This window comes from Tupaia chinensis, unplaced genomic scaffold, assembly GCF_000334495.1.
Source record: "Tupaia chinensis unplaced genomic scaffold, TupChi_1.0 Scaffold150006_1, whole genome shotgun sequence".
NCBI classification, from domain to species: domain Eukaryota; kingdom Metazoa; phylum Chordata; class Mammalia; order Scandentia; family Tupaiidae; genus Tupaia; species Tupaia belangeri.
Genome location: NW_006209847.1, coordinates 408941 through 424895, shown reverse-complemented (window position 1 = coordinate 424895; position 15955 = coordinate 408941). Strand labels below are relative to the sequence as shown.

Sequence of the window (15955 nt, the reverse complement as noted above, 5' to 3'; positions counted from 1 at the left end):
GTAATGTAACACACAGTAATCTTTGTCTATATTTGGGATAACTTTAATAACAAATAATTGTAATGTAAAAATATCTTAAATCTGCAAAAAAAAAGTATTCTATAACAGGTGTTGTACTAAATTATAAACCAATAAATTACTTTGGGTTTTCTTATTTAGCGGTGAAGCAAAATTTACTCAGCAAATACTCATTCAACCATTCATTCAACAACAATTTTAAGTGATTTATGTTTTAGAAAATGTACTATATGCTCAGAATATAAAAATGAATATTAGTGAAGCATGTGTATAAGGGACTTCAAAAAGTTTATGGAAAATGGAACTAAAGTATAAGTTTATTTTGGTGCACAAAATTAAAATCCATGCATTTTTTTAATTTATTTATTTATTTATTTATTTGTACATTTTCACACAAACATTGACTTTACATGTAAAAAAAAATTTGCTCATACTCCATAGTTCTTGGAAGTTATAAACAACTTTCAAAATTAAAAAAAAAATGAATTTTAAGATTTTATTGAAAAATATCTGTTGTAATTTTGACTATGACTCTATAACAACAGAGACAGTATGATTTTAAATATTTTTGAAAAAATTTTACATGTCAACTACTGAAACTGTTGAAAAGCAAACACCCATCACACAATTCACATATAAACCTTCTCAGTTCAGCCCTGTCTACCAAGTATTCTGTGATATGCCATCTGGTAGCAACGATCAGTCTCCTTTTCTTCCTTCAAAGCCATCTTCCTCATGTTAATCCTCTGGTTGTGGCTGCTCTTTTGCAGTCTCTACTGATTACAATGATGGGCTGGAAAAGTTCAGTTATTTTATATATAGCTTCTCTAATCCTCTCTGCCAGGCAGAATTGCTTATGGTGCCAGGCCATAAGCTCTTTCCAAGAGCTTCTGTTGGCTTACTTATGATCTACCTTAGTTCCATATTTTTTTGGTTTATTCTTCAGATATAACATTCCATTCAAAACCCTGTCCAATCACGAGTATTTCCAATTTCTGATTCAAGACAATGGGTATTATTGAACGTATGCAAATAATCATTCTGTTTAAAAAGTCAGATCTCAGTATTCATTAATGAAATACTTATTAACAGTACAGATATACCTATAGTTACAGACTTCACATACCAAAAATTTTAACTGCTATGATATGAGCCTCAAAACATTTCTTGTTTATAGTTGCCTCAGCTTGGTATCTTTTAATCTTTAAAACATTTATAAATGATAAATCAGCTATTATATCTTACCCAAATTTTCAAGAACTTACATAAAACAACTAAATGAATATGGCCCAATTTAATATCTAAGTTACATTTCAATAAGAAATATTTTCTTCAAGATAAAATAAGCTAAAGAAGAATTGATACACTTAAAATTTGAGCATGTACTAAAATATTTAATATGCAGAGCTTGCAGAAAAGTAGAAAGCCAAGACTTCAAAGGGGTCATAAAGGGCAAACAAAATAGTCTTTTTGGCAGAAGAAATACTGATTCAAATGGTATCAATAATATTAAGCACATTTCCTCTCTCTGCAGCAAACTTTATATTTTCAACATGAACTCTCTATTCTCATTATATTTTCATCCCCTATATTCTCCCTGCAAATAGCCAAGCTCATTCTGCCAGCTGTCCCTTATGCATACAGGTTCAGTAGTTGAAGTTGTTGACCCACTTCTTACAAGAGCCTCCTCAAGTTCTTCTTCATGAAGTTTTCTGTGGGCAGTCTAAGCCATCTCAATCTTCATTCTCTGAATTACCAATATTACCAGTACTATGCATTTTGTCACCATTCATTCAACAATGATTAAGTTGTACCTACCCTGTGCCAGGCACTATGCTGGGTTTCAGGGGATGATAATTAATAAGACACGATCAAGTAGCTCACTGTCTACTCAGGAAGACTCAAGTGGGAAAAAATTCACAAAAGCATATTTAGGAAATGCCAATAAGAGAAAGAGACAAGAATAGTTCATTTTGTCATGTTCTACTAATTTAACCTTTTTCTGCAATATGTATACTTTTGTACACATCTTCTTTGTATCCTACACTCACAGAAAATACTAGATCAGTGATCACCTGATAATCAATTGAGTAGATGTTTAAATATTTTTCTCATTAAAAAATCCAAAGTTTTTTCAAATTTTCTGTAAGTTTAAAACAGTTCTAAAATTAAGAGTTAATTTTTTAAAGGACACTAAATACAATGCATATCTTCATGTTCTACTAATTTAACCTTTTTCTGCAATATGTATACTTTTGTACACATCTTCTTTGTATCCTACACTCACAGAAAATACTAGATCAGTGATCACCTGATAATCAATTGAGTAGATGTTTAAATATTTTTCTCCATTAAAAAATCCAAAGTTTTTTCAAATTTTCTGTAAGTTTAAAACAGTTCTAAAATTAAGAGTTAATTTTTTAAAGGACACTAAATACAATGCATATCTAATAAAAAAGGAATCTTTGTAAATTGTCCCAAGTTTCTATCCATTCTACACTTAGTTTCACTATTATTTTGGGTTCTGTTTTTGTTTTTGTTTTTGTTTCTTAAAGACAGAGAGAAAGAGCAGAAAGATATTTTTAAGAATCTCTCTATGACACGATCGTCCCATACAGCCTCTCACTACCTAGGACCACAGGCATGCTCTGTCATACCTAGCCTGCTTAGATTGGGCTGGAAATTGAATCTGGGCCTCTCCCTTGCAGGCTCAGCCATCATGCAGTGGTGTTGTACTACTTGCACAAGCTCTGGCTCTACTTTCCCCATTTTTAATAACTTTAACTACTGTTCTGAGAGACTATCACCTCTTCTCCACTTCCAAGTCTTTTTATTTATATTGATTGATTGATTGATTGATTGATTGATATGTAACTACTGTACATCCTTATACATAATGATTTTCCAAACATGAATATATTGCTTATTAGTCTAGTCCAAGACATTACCATATACATTTTTGTCAACATTTATCTTTTAATTTTTTTGTTTGTTAAATGTCCTTTTTTTCCTGATTCCCCTCCTTCCACTGCCACAACCCATCCCCTCTTATACTGCATGTAGTATCCACGGTTACCCCCACTTCATTTGTACCTTCCAATCTTTCGGTTTCTACCATAGAGAACAGACATTCAGTATATATATATATAAATAAGAGAAATGCAATACCGCTCTTTCATAGTCTGGCTGGCTTCACTCAACATTAAATCCCCTATATTTGTCCAGTTTGTATTAAATTCAGGGTCTCATTGTTTTTTATAACTGAGTAGCATTTCTTAGTGCATATATGCCACATTTTTAAAATACATTCAACTGCTCTTGGGCATTTGGGTTGACTCCATGTCTTAGCAACTGTGAATAACCCTTCAATAAATATGGATATGAAATGTTTTTCTGACTTTGTGTTTTCCCATCCTTTGGTAGATACCCAGGAGTGGAATTACAGACTCATATAGAGTTCTATTTTTAGGTTTTTGATAAATCTCCATCTTGTTCTCCTCAGAGGTTGCACTAATTTACATTCCCATCAACAGTGTAGAACAGCTCCCTTTTCACTGCTGCTTTGCCAGTGCTTATCATTTTTTATTTTTTTAATCTTAGCCAGTCTGACTGGAGTTAAATGATATTTCATTGTGGTTTTGATTTGCATTCCCTGTGATAGGAAATGTTGAGCAAGTTTTCATAAGTTTTTTGGCTATTTGTATGTCTTCTTTGGAGTTTTGTATGTTCAGCTCATTTGCTCATCTTTTAATTGGATTGGTTATTTCTTTTGTAGGTGAACGGGTTGAGTTCTCTGTGTATTCTGGTTATCAGTTCCTAATCTGAGGCATAGTTTGCAAATATATTCTCCCACTCTGAGGATTGTCTCTTCACTCTAGTTGTTTCTTTTGCTGTGAAGAAGCTTTCTAGTCAGATGTAGGCCCACTTGTCTGTTTTTCAGGACTATTGCTGCTATTTTGGAGATCTTATTTAAGAGGTCTTTGCCTACTCTAGTGTCTCCAAGAGCTTATCCTGTGTTTTCTATCAGCAATTTTATAGTTTGAGGTTTTATGTTCAGGTCTTTGATCCATTTTCAGTGCATTTTTGTTAATGGTGAGAAATAGGGTCCAGGTTCATTCTCCTGCAAATGGATATCCAGTTTTTTCAACACCACTTGATAAAGAGATAGTTTTTTCCCCACTCGATTGTCTTAAGCTCTATATTAAAAATCAGTTGGCTACATGTCTTGAGGTTTATTTCTGGATCGTCTAGTCTGTGTTTATCTACGATTGTCCTCTTTTCTTCAGAATTAGTTAAAATCTGCAAGATGATGCATATTGATTAACATGCAGTCGCTGGAACATAAGTACAAGTTCCAGTATTGAAAAATGAATGTATATCCATTTTTAGCATTACAATGTGAAAATCAGTTGGCTACATGTGTATATGAGACTAAATGCTGAATGTCTGAATTCTATATCAGTTTTCCACTTAAAAATGAGACATTTCTAGTTCTTTGTGGAGGCACCTGAGATAATAGCATACTTCTCACATCATGATATTTTTCTTGCACCCATAGAATGTGCTTATATCATGTTCCTATTATTGCTGTAGCAAGTTACATCGAACTTAGTGCCTTGAAACAACACAAACTTATTATTTTACAGTTCTGGAGGTCAAAAGCCCAAAATGGGTCTTATCAGACTGAAATCAAGTGTCAGCTCCTTCTGGAGCTTCTAGATAAAATTTTACTTTCTTACATTTTCTAACTTCCAATAACTGCCCATGGTCTTTGGCTCGTGACTTCATTCCTCCATCCTGAAAACTAACAACGCTGACCCAATAAAGACTGAAATGGTCCTAGCTAAACAAACTCATGTCCTTTCTCTTCTGCTTCCCTCTTCCACTAACAAGGACTCATATGATTACATTGATCCCACCAGGATAACCTCTACATCCCAAGGTCGATTAGCAACCTTACTTCCATCTGCTACCTTAAATCCAGATAATCATGTAACCTACCATGTTCACAAGTTCCAGGGATTAGAACATGATTATTTTGGGGACCATTATTACCTTTACCACAGGGAAAAGAAAATTTCTGTCCTCCTTTGGTCAGACAAGACATACTCAGTTTTCTCAGGGTTCTACAGAGAGTAAACATGGGATTTAGTACCCCGTGCCCTTAGCAACCACAGCATTCTTCATACTGTGATGAGGACAGTGAGGCTTTATTTCTCCTCAGGCTAAGAATGCTACCTTCCCCATAAGGTACATCTGTGAGATCAGTTCTGTGTATAATAAGGCCCACTGGGTTAAAAGTGAGGTAGCCTGCTGTCTTAGTCCATTTTTGCATTGCTAGTAGAAAAACCTGAGACAGTGAATTTAAGAGAATATAAATTTATTTTGACTCATAGTTCCAGTGGCTGGGAAGAATAAAAGATGCTGGAAAGCAGAATTTTTAGCGAATAGAGTGTGGTCTGTATCCATGTAGCTGTCTCTCTTCTTTTCTGGCTTAATTTTCTCTGCTTATATACCCAGCAGAACTTAGTCATGAAGACCAGACCAACCTCACAGTATTAGAATTATCACCTCCAGTGTCCCCACCCTGGGACACTATAGTTTTCACTTAACAATCTAATCAAATCCAACACATGGATTTCGGGTAACATCCAATCACCACTCACTAAAAGCCACTTCTAAAACATGAAACTTTAAAGGACAAATTTATCCACATCATAAAACCTGCTTTCAGTGCTATCTTTAAAACTTAATTTTAGTAATTTTAATGATAAAATATTGACTAAGATTTTTACAGTTTGATCAAGTTAAAACTAATCTAACTAAATACTGTAATTAATAATATTTTTATCATATCCGTACTGTAGATTAGATGTAAGCATTGTTTTTATCAAATTTTTATATGGAGATGAGTTTAGACCTTATGACAGTCTGAGGGATTCATCTAGGTCATTCATTCAACATAAATTTGTTGAATATTGTCTGTGAAGCAATGAGCTAATAAGTGAGTATTCAGTAGAAATAAAGACTAATGTAGTCCTAGGTACACAAACTTAACATTTTACCAGAATACAGATGTGAAACTACTAATTACACCATTAATTATTTAATTACAATTGTAACAAGTATTATGAAGAAGAAAACAAAGCTCTAAACATCTAGCAATTCTCCAGCTCTCATCAATTAGGTTAGGAAAAAAAAAGAACTAATACAAAGGAAAAGTTAAAAGTTTACCTGTTTAGTTCACCATCGTGTATGCATTACTATACACGATTCATGGCATACACTAGAAACTTATTAAATATTTACAAAATGAAATAAGATACTAGAAGAAAACAAAAACAAGGTATTTTTACTAAGAACTTACATTACGAAAAATGTATACTCTTTGGACAGCAGAGCATCCTTACATAAACTATGACTCTCTCAGGTTTATAAAGCAGAGAAATTTTTACTTGCATTGAACAAGATATTCCAACCTGTTTTATATAAGGTCTTTTGTTTTAAGTTTATCTATTTAGCTCTTCCAATAAAGACAGAGAAGTCAACCCTAACAGGATACTCATACCACCACAGTCCACCCCAGTCTAAGCCAGCCCAGATTATGGTCATGAGTTTGTGTTGGGTGTGTGCAGGGAGGCCTTCAGCAGTAAACCTGGACCTCCTCCATATGGGTTTAGCATCCAGAGCATTTTATTACCACCATGCCACCAGTTGGCCTTAGTTTTAAGCCAAGTCTTTTATTGAGGTCTCACTCAGTTTTCTTAGCCACACTAGAGTAATAGAGCAGAAAGGAAGACTTATTGTATCTCAGATACTGAAGTGAACAGAGATGGAATGGTCAAGTCTCACATGTGGAGTAAAATATAAGACCTACTTTCACTGATATCAGACTTGTGCATAGCAACAAACATGAGAAGAGATTAACCTGGAACCCAGAGAGGAACAAAGAAAGAATATGGCTGGCCTGTGTTACTGAGAAGGAAAACAAAGAAATTATGAAAGTTTTTGTTAATATCAGTCTAATTGCATTTCTCCAGATTACACTCTTTTGTTAAATAATCTACATCTTATGTTTAGCTTACAAATACTTTCGGGACACTCAAAATCTGATAACTTGTAGTTATCTTCAGAAAAAAAAGTGTAGAATAAATGACTAAAATGATTTTCTCCACTAAATCACCATGAAATAAAACTAAGAGTAAGCATATGGTTGAAGGAATAAATTCACTTTATTCTCCCTGTTTTCAGAATTTGTAAATTTCTTATATAGTACAAAAATTAATCCTAAAATCTCACATTTTTTGTCACATTTTCTCCAAAGAAAAATACCAATTGTAGCATTTTTTCTTATTTTCTTTTTTTTTCTCCTTCCCCCCTCCCCATAAAGAAAACAAAAACTGCCCTGGAAACATTAAAAAGGCAAAATAGTCTCAGTTCTTTCAGTCAAAAAGAAAGTAGCCTTGAAGTCAAACAAAGAATGTCTATCGTCTAAAGTAGAGATGGAGATCTGATTAAATCAGAATTCCCATCATTACATCTTTACTCATCACACAAAAATCAGAAACTATTGATTCCTTTAATTAAAAAAGATTCGATATGAAAATACGACATTTAGACCAATCCCATATGAACAAGCCTGTTAAGACTTCTGTTTGGGAGCTCATACCTCAGAGATAGACATGTTTAAATTTGTAATTAAATATTACTGGGCTATAATTTATGCTCATCCAGGGAAAAATCTCAAAGGGTAACAAAAGGAACTAGAGGGGATAAATGTAGCCATGTGAAGACCCTTATTTGAAAAAGGGAATATGTAATAGAGTTCCAAATACAGTGTAATAAATCATAACAGGAAATAAAAAACAAAGTAAGAAATAATAAAAAGGCAAATCATAAAAACCAAGGTTAATTATGTAGTAATCACTCAAATTTCCCAAAGTATATAACCAAAATCTATTACACAGAGTTTAGAATGTACACAGACATGTGCTATAGAGACATTTTTGGGGGTTTAAACCTAAAAATCTGAATTGGCTTTGTTTATTTTGACTCTATGCTTCTCTAATACTGTCGTTCTACAAAATTAAGATTAAAAATAGGCTTCATCAAAGAAAGGTACAATGTACAGCTTATTTTTTCCCCTCATTTTAATGGGTCTCAAAATTCTGTGACAGACTTTTGGTCAAGTTGTTTCCATTAAAAAGTACTGATTTAGGGGCAGGCAGATGGCATGTTGGTTAAAGGTGCTGGACTACCACATGGCCAACCACGGATCAAGTCCTGGACTTGGGGTTTTCTTTCTCACTCTCCCTCTCTCTGTCACTCTCTGGCCAAACTGGAAAATGATAATAATAATGATAAGAAATAAAGTTCAAATAAAATAATTCTTTAAAAAAAAGAAGTACTGTTTCAAAAAACAATTACTTAAAACTGCCACACACACACACACACACACACACATAAATGGTCCACAAAACATTTTCCTTTCCTTCTGAAGGTTTTATGATGCATTTTATCATTAACCAATCTTTTACTATTAAACTTAAATGGTCAATTGAGACAAATACAGAGACCGTTCCTTCACCAATGCTTAAGACTGGGTTGGCAGGAATTAGATTATTCATTCAGCCTTCTGAGCTTTCTGGGCAGACTTGGTGACCTTGCCAACTCCAGCAGTCTTCTTGTGCATGGCTTTGACGACACCCACAGCAACTGTCTCATATCACGAACAGCAAAACAACCCAGAGGAGGGTAGTCAGAGAAGCTCTCAACACACATGGGCGTGCCAGGAACCATATCAATAATGGCAGCATTACTGCATTTCAAGAATTTAGGGCCATCTTTCAGCTTTTTACCAGAATGGCAACCAATCTTTTCCTTCAGCTCAGCAAACTTGCAAGAATTTTGAGCTGTGTGACAATCCAGTACTGGGGCATAGCCAGCACTGATTTGGCCTGGATGGTTCAGGATAATTGTTTGAGCAGTAAAGCCAGCTGATTCCATTGGTGGGTCATTTTTCTGTCATTAGTAACATTGCCACACTGAACATCTTTGACAGACATGTTCTTGACATTGAAGCTCACATTGTCCCGAAGAAGAGCTTCACTCAAAGCTTTATGGTACCTTTCGGCAGACTTTATTTCAGTTGTCACATTGACTAGTGCAAAGGTGACCATCATACCAGGTTTGAGCACACTAGTCTACACTTGGCCCACATAGAAAGTGTCAATACCACCAATTTGTAAACATCCTGGAGGTGCAAGCGCTTGTCAGTTGGATTAGTTAATGGTAGGGTGCAATCCAAAACTTCAAGCAGTGTAGTTCCACTGGCATTGCCATTTTTACATGGGACTCTCCGTCCCTTGAACCACGGCATATTAGCACTTGGCTCCAACATGTTGTCACCATTCCAACCAGAAACTGGCATGAGTGCTACAGTATCAGGATTGTAGCAAATTTTCTTAATGTAGGTGCTGACTCTCTTAACGATTTCTTTGTATCTCTTCTGACTATATATAGGGTAGCTCAGGAGAATCAATTTTGTCAACACTGACAATTAGTTGCTTCATATCTAGTGTGTAGGCCAGAAGGGCATGCTCACAGTTCTGCCCGTTCTTGGAGATTACAGCTTCAAATTCACCAACACCAGCAGTAACAATTAGGACAGAACAGTTGTGCCTATAATCATGTTTTTGATAAAGTCTCTGCATCCTGGGCATCAATGATAGGCACACAATACTTGCTGGTCTCAAATTCAACAAGGTATCAATGGTGATACCAAGTTCACATTCAGCTTTCAGTTTATCCAAGACCCAAGGATGCTGGAAGGAGCCATTCCTATCTCAGCAGCCTCCTACTCAAGTGTTTTGACGATTCTTTGTCAATCCCACCATATTTGTAGATCAGATGGCCAGTAGTGGTGGACTTGCTGGAATCCACACATCCAATGACAACAATGTTGGTCTGAGTCTTCTTCTTTCATTTTGGCTTTGATTTAGCAATGGTTTCCATGACACCTGTGTTCAGGTGACAAACCTATTGCAAAAAAAGTGATTTTTTTTCTTTTCTCTATTAAGCAGTAGTTACTATAATTAAAAAGAAAACATGGGTTTTATGGAAATATTCAAGTTGACATCAATTAGTAACTTTTTATAGTTGTTTTTTATTTCTCATATATTAAAATTCACAGTGTACATATGGAAAAAAAAAGAGGAAAGGGCATAGAAATTTGGAAGGACAGAGGAAGGCAGTAAAAGAAGGGAGTGGAAAAGGAGAGAGAAAAAAAATGCGACTTCATAAATGGACCAGACCATTAATTTTCACTATAAGTTATTTCAATTTTACATTTCAAATATTTTACTCCTGTTTATTAAATGGGAAATAAGTTTAATGTTCCTAGGTTTGAGACTATGATCTGGTTCTTTCACATTTACAAAGATGTTCTACATTTCTATTTTCTCTGTGTGTTTTTGTTTTGTTTTGTTTTGTGGAGAAGTTTTTGCTATAGGGCATGTGCACTCACCAGAAAGAAAGAGAGACAGAGAGACAGAAAGTGAGAAATCATCCCCCAGGGGAGATGGTCCTGCCACAATCCCTTCTCCTCTATTCTCCTCTAGAGGTGTTGGGCATGCACGTACACATGCCTGGTGTGAGTTTAAGCCACCGGGTCCAGGACTCAAACTGCAATGGAGTACATGGGAGTCCAGTGACATAGCCATTATGCCACATGCTTTTCTTCCCTCTCTGTGTTTTTAATAATGAATGTTTTTTCTCCCAGGACCAACTTCTGATATTTGTACACGAGATAGTGCTTAAATGTAAAATGCAGCATTAAAATAAAATAAAGCCACTGTATCCAGTTCCTAAATTCTAAGTAGAAAATAAGGAAAGCCTAAAATAAATCTAAAAGAAATAGTGGAAAGAGAAAAAGAAACAAAGAAACATGAATTGAAAAATAGGAAAAGAAGCCCAAAAAACAAAGTATGAATATATTTGGCCATAGGAAAAACTCCAAATCTCTTCCAGACAAACCATCTGGTCACCCTCAATTATTTCCATTGGAAAGACTGACTCCCACAGATTTTTATACACCATTTTTTGTCATGAAAGATCAAAACTAATTGATTAATCCATCTGTTAGATAAGCTATGAATATTTCAAAGGCATTTCTTCTACTCTATTTTTTGGGGCATGATTAATATGTAAGAGAATTAATGACTTATTTAACTCACAATCTTGATCTCAATAGGAAATGAGCACTCAAAAAAATCAGAAAATGATTTGAAATTGCAGACGATATGTTTGTCTCAGCTATGATTCTCGAAGATCTGAGCAAGCCATTTACTAGCTAATGTAAGAGTCACGATATAAACAAGAAAGTTACAATGGCTTCCAGCAGAAACATGCTCCCCTTCCTTTTGTCATAACAGAGAGATCTGGTGCATAGAAGAGTTCACAAAAAAAAAAAAGAAGAGAGGTTAAATTCAGAAGCAAGTTCTCCTAAGGCTCTTGTAGACTAGTATAGGAATCTAGCACAAATAAGTGAGTGAATCTTACCATCGAATGTGATCATAAAATGTTTCTTGACAAATATCACTATAATTTCATGGGAAAGATGAATAGATAAAGGAGAGAGGGACATAAAGAAGGAGAAGGATGGGGAATACCTCAAAATGTGTCAAAATACACATAACATACCTCATTTTCTAGGAAGAGAGGGAGGGAAAGAGGGAGAGAAAGAGGAAAAGAGGGAGGAAAGGAGGCAGGGAGAACAGAATGAAGACTACTCTAAAGTCCTTAATCGAATGTATTTCTGAGGTCCTTCTCATTGTCAATACCACTAATCACAAGAACAACTGAAGTTTACTGAATAGGTATTAAGGAACTACAGTCAGGGTTTTACATGCACTTTTCTCATTTGCTAGTCAAAATAGTGCTATGAAATAGCCATTATGTTTTCCACCTACAAACGGAGAAACCAAGACATACAAGTTGAAGTAAGCTGCAACTGAGTTAGTAATGATTACTGACCCTTTAGCTGTATGTGCATGTGTGTTTTCTTTCTTATTCTTCTGACAGAATATACATTCCTAGTGGTCTCAAGTACCATGGTACCTATCTCAACAAATACATCAGAAAAGAAAAAAAATGAAAAATGCAAGAACTCATTTACTGATCTAGTTAGGAGACTGAAATAGTTATTTAAAGAGGAAAGCTTAGTATAAGAAAAAATTGCTACCTAGGAATGACATTAATGAATACGACAAACTCTAAAGAACACAGGAAAAGCAAAGTAGAGAGGGATCACTAACTCCAGGTGAAGGAGGAAACCACAAGGAAGGAGAAGCTCATTTCACCCGGCTGAATCTTGACTCTTTGAAGAGGGGGGCTGTGTTCCACGAGGTGGTGCAGGCACTGCTGCTAGGGCTGGAGGGCAGCAGATAGCTAGGGCACCAGCAAGACTAGAGAATACGCCCACCAAGCCTTCCTGGGCAGAGAAGTCACTACAGACAGCTAGCTACATGCCAGGCAGCCTGGCATCAGGCCAAGGAGGAAACCAGAAGGTGGGAAATGGGAAGAGACGCCCCTGCCTCCTGCACTGTTCTTCCAGTACTTCCTACCCACAGGGCCACCCTTATTTCAATTGGAAGATGAAAAGCATGGACAAAGTCTGGCTCCAGCATTACAAAGCAGGGCAGAAAGAGGATGGCTGGAGAGGTTGCAAAGTGCTAACTAGCAAAATCTACCACTACCAACACGGTGTAATTTTAAAATGCATCATTGCAGAGAATTTTCATGTTTCAGAAAATAAACTGGAATAAACTGGATACATTTAAAATGTTTTTTTTCTACACTTATGGTGTTTATACTATAGAATGGGAAGTCCTAGATATTATGTTTCTTTAAGTAAGAGTTTTGGGGCTGGCTTGTGGCCTGGTAGATGGGGCAGCTGGATCCCACATGACATGGCCAACTGTGTGGTAGCTTGTACAACACACCAGGGACATGTGTGCAGGAGTCCAAAATCTAGAAAAGAGGGAGAAACAGAGGAGAGAGGATTGTAGTATGGCCATGCCTCATAGGGAGGTGCTTTCCTGCTTTTAGTCTCCTTGTTTCTCTCCAGCAAGCACATACAATCTGGGCAAATTAGAAAAATAAGACTAAGAAGAAAAGTTTAATAAAAGACAGTTTTAATTCCTATTGGAGTGATGATATCTACCAGCTCCAAATACACATATTATTTGTCCTGTCCTGGGTACTGGGAATTTGCATCCTTAAATCTGTCTTGCTAAAGTACTTGAACTAGGTCTGATCTAATTCTTCTCTGTCTCCCTACCCAATATGCAATGTTTCCCATTATTTCAAGTTACATAACATTTTTCTGGCATTATTCTTCATTGGAAGCAAGTTCTTGTTCTGGTCTCTCCTTGGGTCAAGTCATCCTCTATAATTGAGTTAGATAATTTTACTGAGAGTAATTGGAGAAATGGTACCCCCACTGACCAAGCATGTGTACTAATTGATAAATATTTTAACACTCTCTTCTCCTGCAACTGAGATAGCAAACACCATACTCCCAAAAATCAGCTGTAGTGGTACCCTCTTTTTCAGCAGTGTCATGGTGGTTTTCTGCTCCTTTACTTGCAACTAAGTTTCTTTCTTGTCCTGTACCAATAGTCATCCCCAATGTAATAAATGCTTAAATACAAATTCAGAATTATTAAAAAAGGCAGCAGAAAAGTAGAGAAAAATATTTTCTAGATTAGTGATAATTTTCTCAGCTTTGAAAAAAATTTAACAATCATCGATGGAGAAAATGGTCAACCAGATGGCATGGTGGGTAAGCCCACATGGCTGACTGTGTGGTTGGAGTCCCAGACTTGACGACTTGTAAAACACACTTGGCATGTCGTGCATGCCCAAAATCCTGATAAAGAATAGAGAAGGGATTGTAGTGACGTTGATCTCCCTAAGAAGTGCTTTCACATGTTCTCTCTCTCTCTCTCTCCCTCCCCTCTCTCTTGCACACATGTCCTATAGTAAATTAAGAAAAAAGACTTGGAGAGAAGATTGTCAGTTCAATGTTTCAAAAGCTTCATTCTAATGAATATCAGTAAAACTGAATTGTAATGGAAAATAACAGCCTGGCAAATCTAAGTGCTCATGTAGGATGATGTGTTAATGACTGTATTATGCATAGGTTACATTTGGATTTATGAGAAAAATATCAAGACCCCCAGAGATGTGTAGGCATAGATTATGAATAGATCATTAGCGAAGAAGAAAATACAAATAGCGTAAGGGTGAAAATAGTTTATCTTCAATTTCTAAACTTAGAAATGCATGTTAAATTAATAGTACCATTCTAACCTAAGTTGTGGAGTGGAAGAAGTACCTCTAAGAGTCTTTTATATAGGAAATACGCTTACACAATGTCTGTTGCATTTTGAGTTGGCAAAATGCTTAAATCAAGTAATATAACAGCATATCACAAGTCTGAAAAGTGTTTATATTGTTCCATAAATATTCTGGAAATTTATTATAAAAATAATCTAATGAAAAAACAAGATTCACACATATAAAAAAGATCACAGCAGGGACCAGCTGTTAGCGTAATGGCTATGTTGCTGAACTCCCACGTAGTCTTAAAACTCACACTGGGCGCATGTGAGTGTGTGCCCAAGATCCTGAGAGGAGAATGGAGGAGAAGGGATTGCAGTGTGGCCATCCCCCCTGGGGGGGAGAGGTGATTTCTTGCTTTCTGTCTCTCTGTCTCTCTCTGCCTGTCTGGCGAGTGCATGCGCCCTATAGCAAAAACCTCCCCACCCCCCCAAAAAATAAAAAAGATCACAGCATTGTCACCATATACTCAAACACATATACGTTCTCTACATTACTGGACTTACATAGAGCATAGATCCTGAAAGAAATTTTACGTAGTCATTAAAATTATAATTTTGAATGCTGTGTAGAAACATCAAGTTTATGGTGTAAGGTTAATGGAAAATAATCTATATTATGCAATTATATAATACACAGAGTTCAAAAAGAGTGGCAGTTAATTTGTAAATTAAAATTATATTAGGATACTGGAATTGGGAACAGTAATTTTCTAACATTTTCTTACATTTTCTAACATTTTGCTAATATTACATGCTCTTATTTACCAATCATAATAATAATAATAATAATAAGCTATTTTACTCATTTGCTTCTGGAAGGTAAATTTTCCTTGTCATTCTCAGCATTGTTAGAAGAAAATTTTGTTCTGACAAAAGAATATAAATTTCTCTGTTGAAAAAAAGTCCTGTAATTTTTGCTTTATAAAAATTAAAATAAGAAAAAACTTTTGTTTTATTTGCAAAGGAAATAAATTAATTCAACTTTTATTTTATACTAATTTCTGTTAAATTTCCTTATCTTTGGCAGGAAGAAGAAATCTTAAAGAAAGTAACAAATCTTAACTCAGCTTTGTGAGGTATTTTCCAGTTGAAAAGAACTTGAGACTGTCATCAGCACCCAATAATAAAGCATTCTCTCTGCTCACTTAACTACATAAAAGGCAAAATAAAGTCATGAAGGCAAGGGAGGTAGAATGTGTATGGAATTATTAAAGTATCCAAATGTCAGAAAAGAGTCTCAAGGTATTCTCTAAGCTCAAGTACCTATGAACCCAGTTATCAGGAACTTTTGATGTTGCATTGACTTAAAGTTCCAGAGACAGCTTTAGATTGAGAAAGATTTTGACAATAAATTACAAGAGATGATTACATTAATTCCAAGGAAAATAAACACTGAACTGAACTGTAGACATGCCTAGGGATTTCTTATTATTATGAACTAATAATAAAAATATATTTCTCATCTGTTACACATAACTGCATAAGAGTGAGAACTTAATTTTTTATTAAATTATATCTTATACATATGGATA

The 15955-nt window shown here is 35.3% G+C and overlaps 1 pseudogene; it reads right to left on the bottom strand.

Annotated features, from left to right (window-relative positions):
* Positions 1-8641: 8641 nt before the first annotated feature.
* LOC102475562 (elongation factor 1-alpha 1-like) overlaps positions 8642-15955 on the bottom strand; it is a 37550-nt pseudogene continuing 30236 nt past the window's right edge.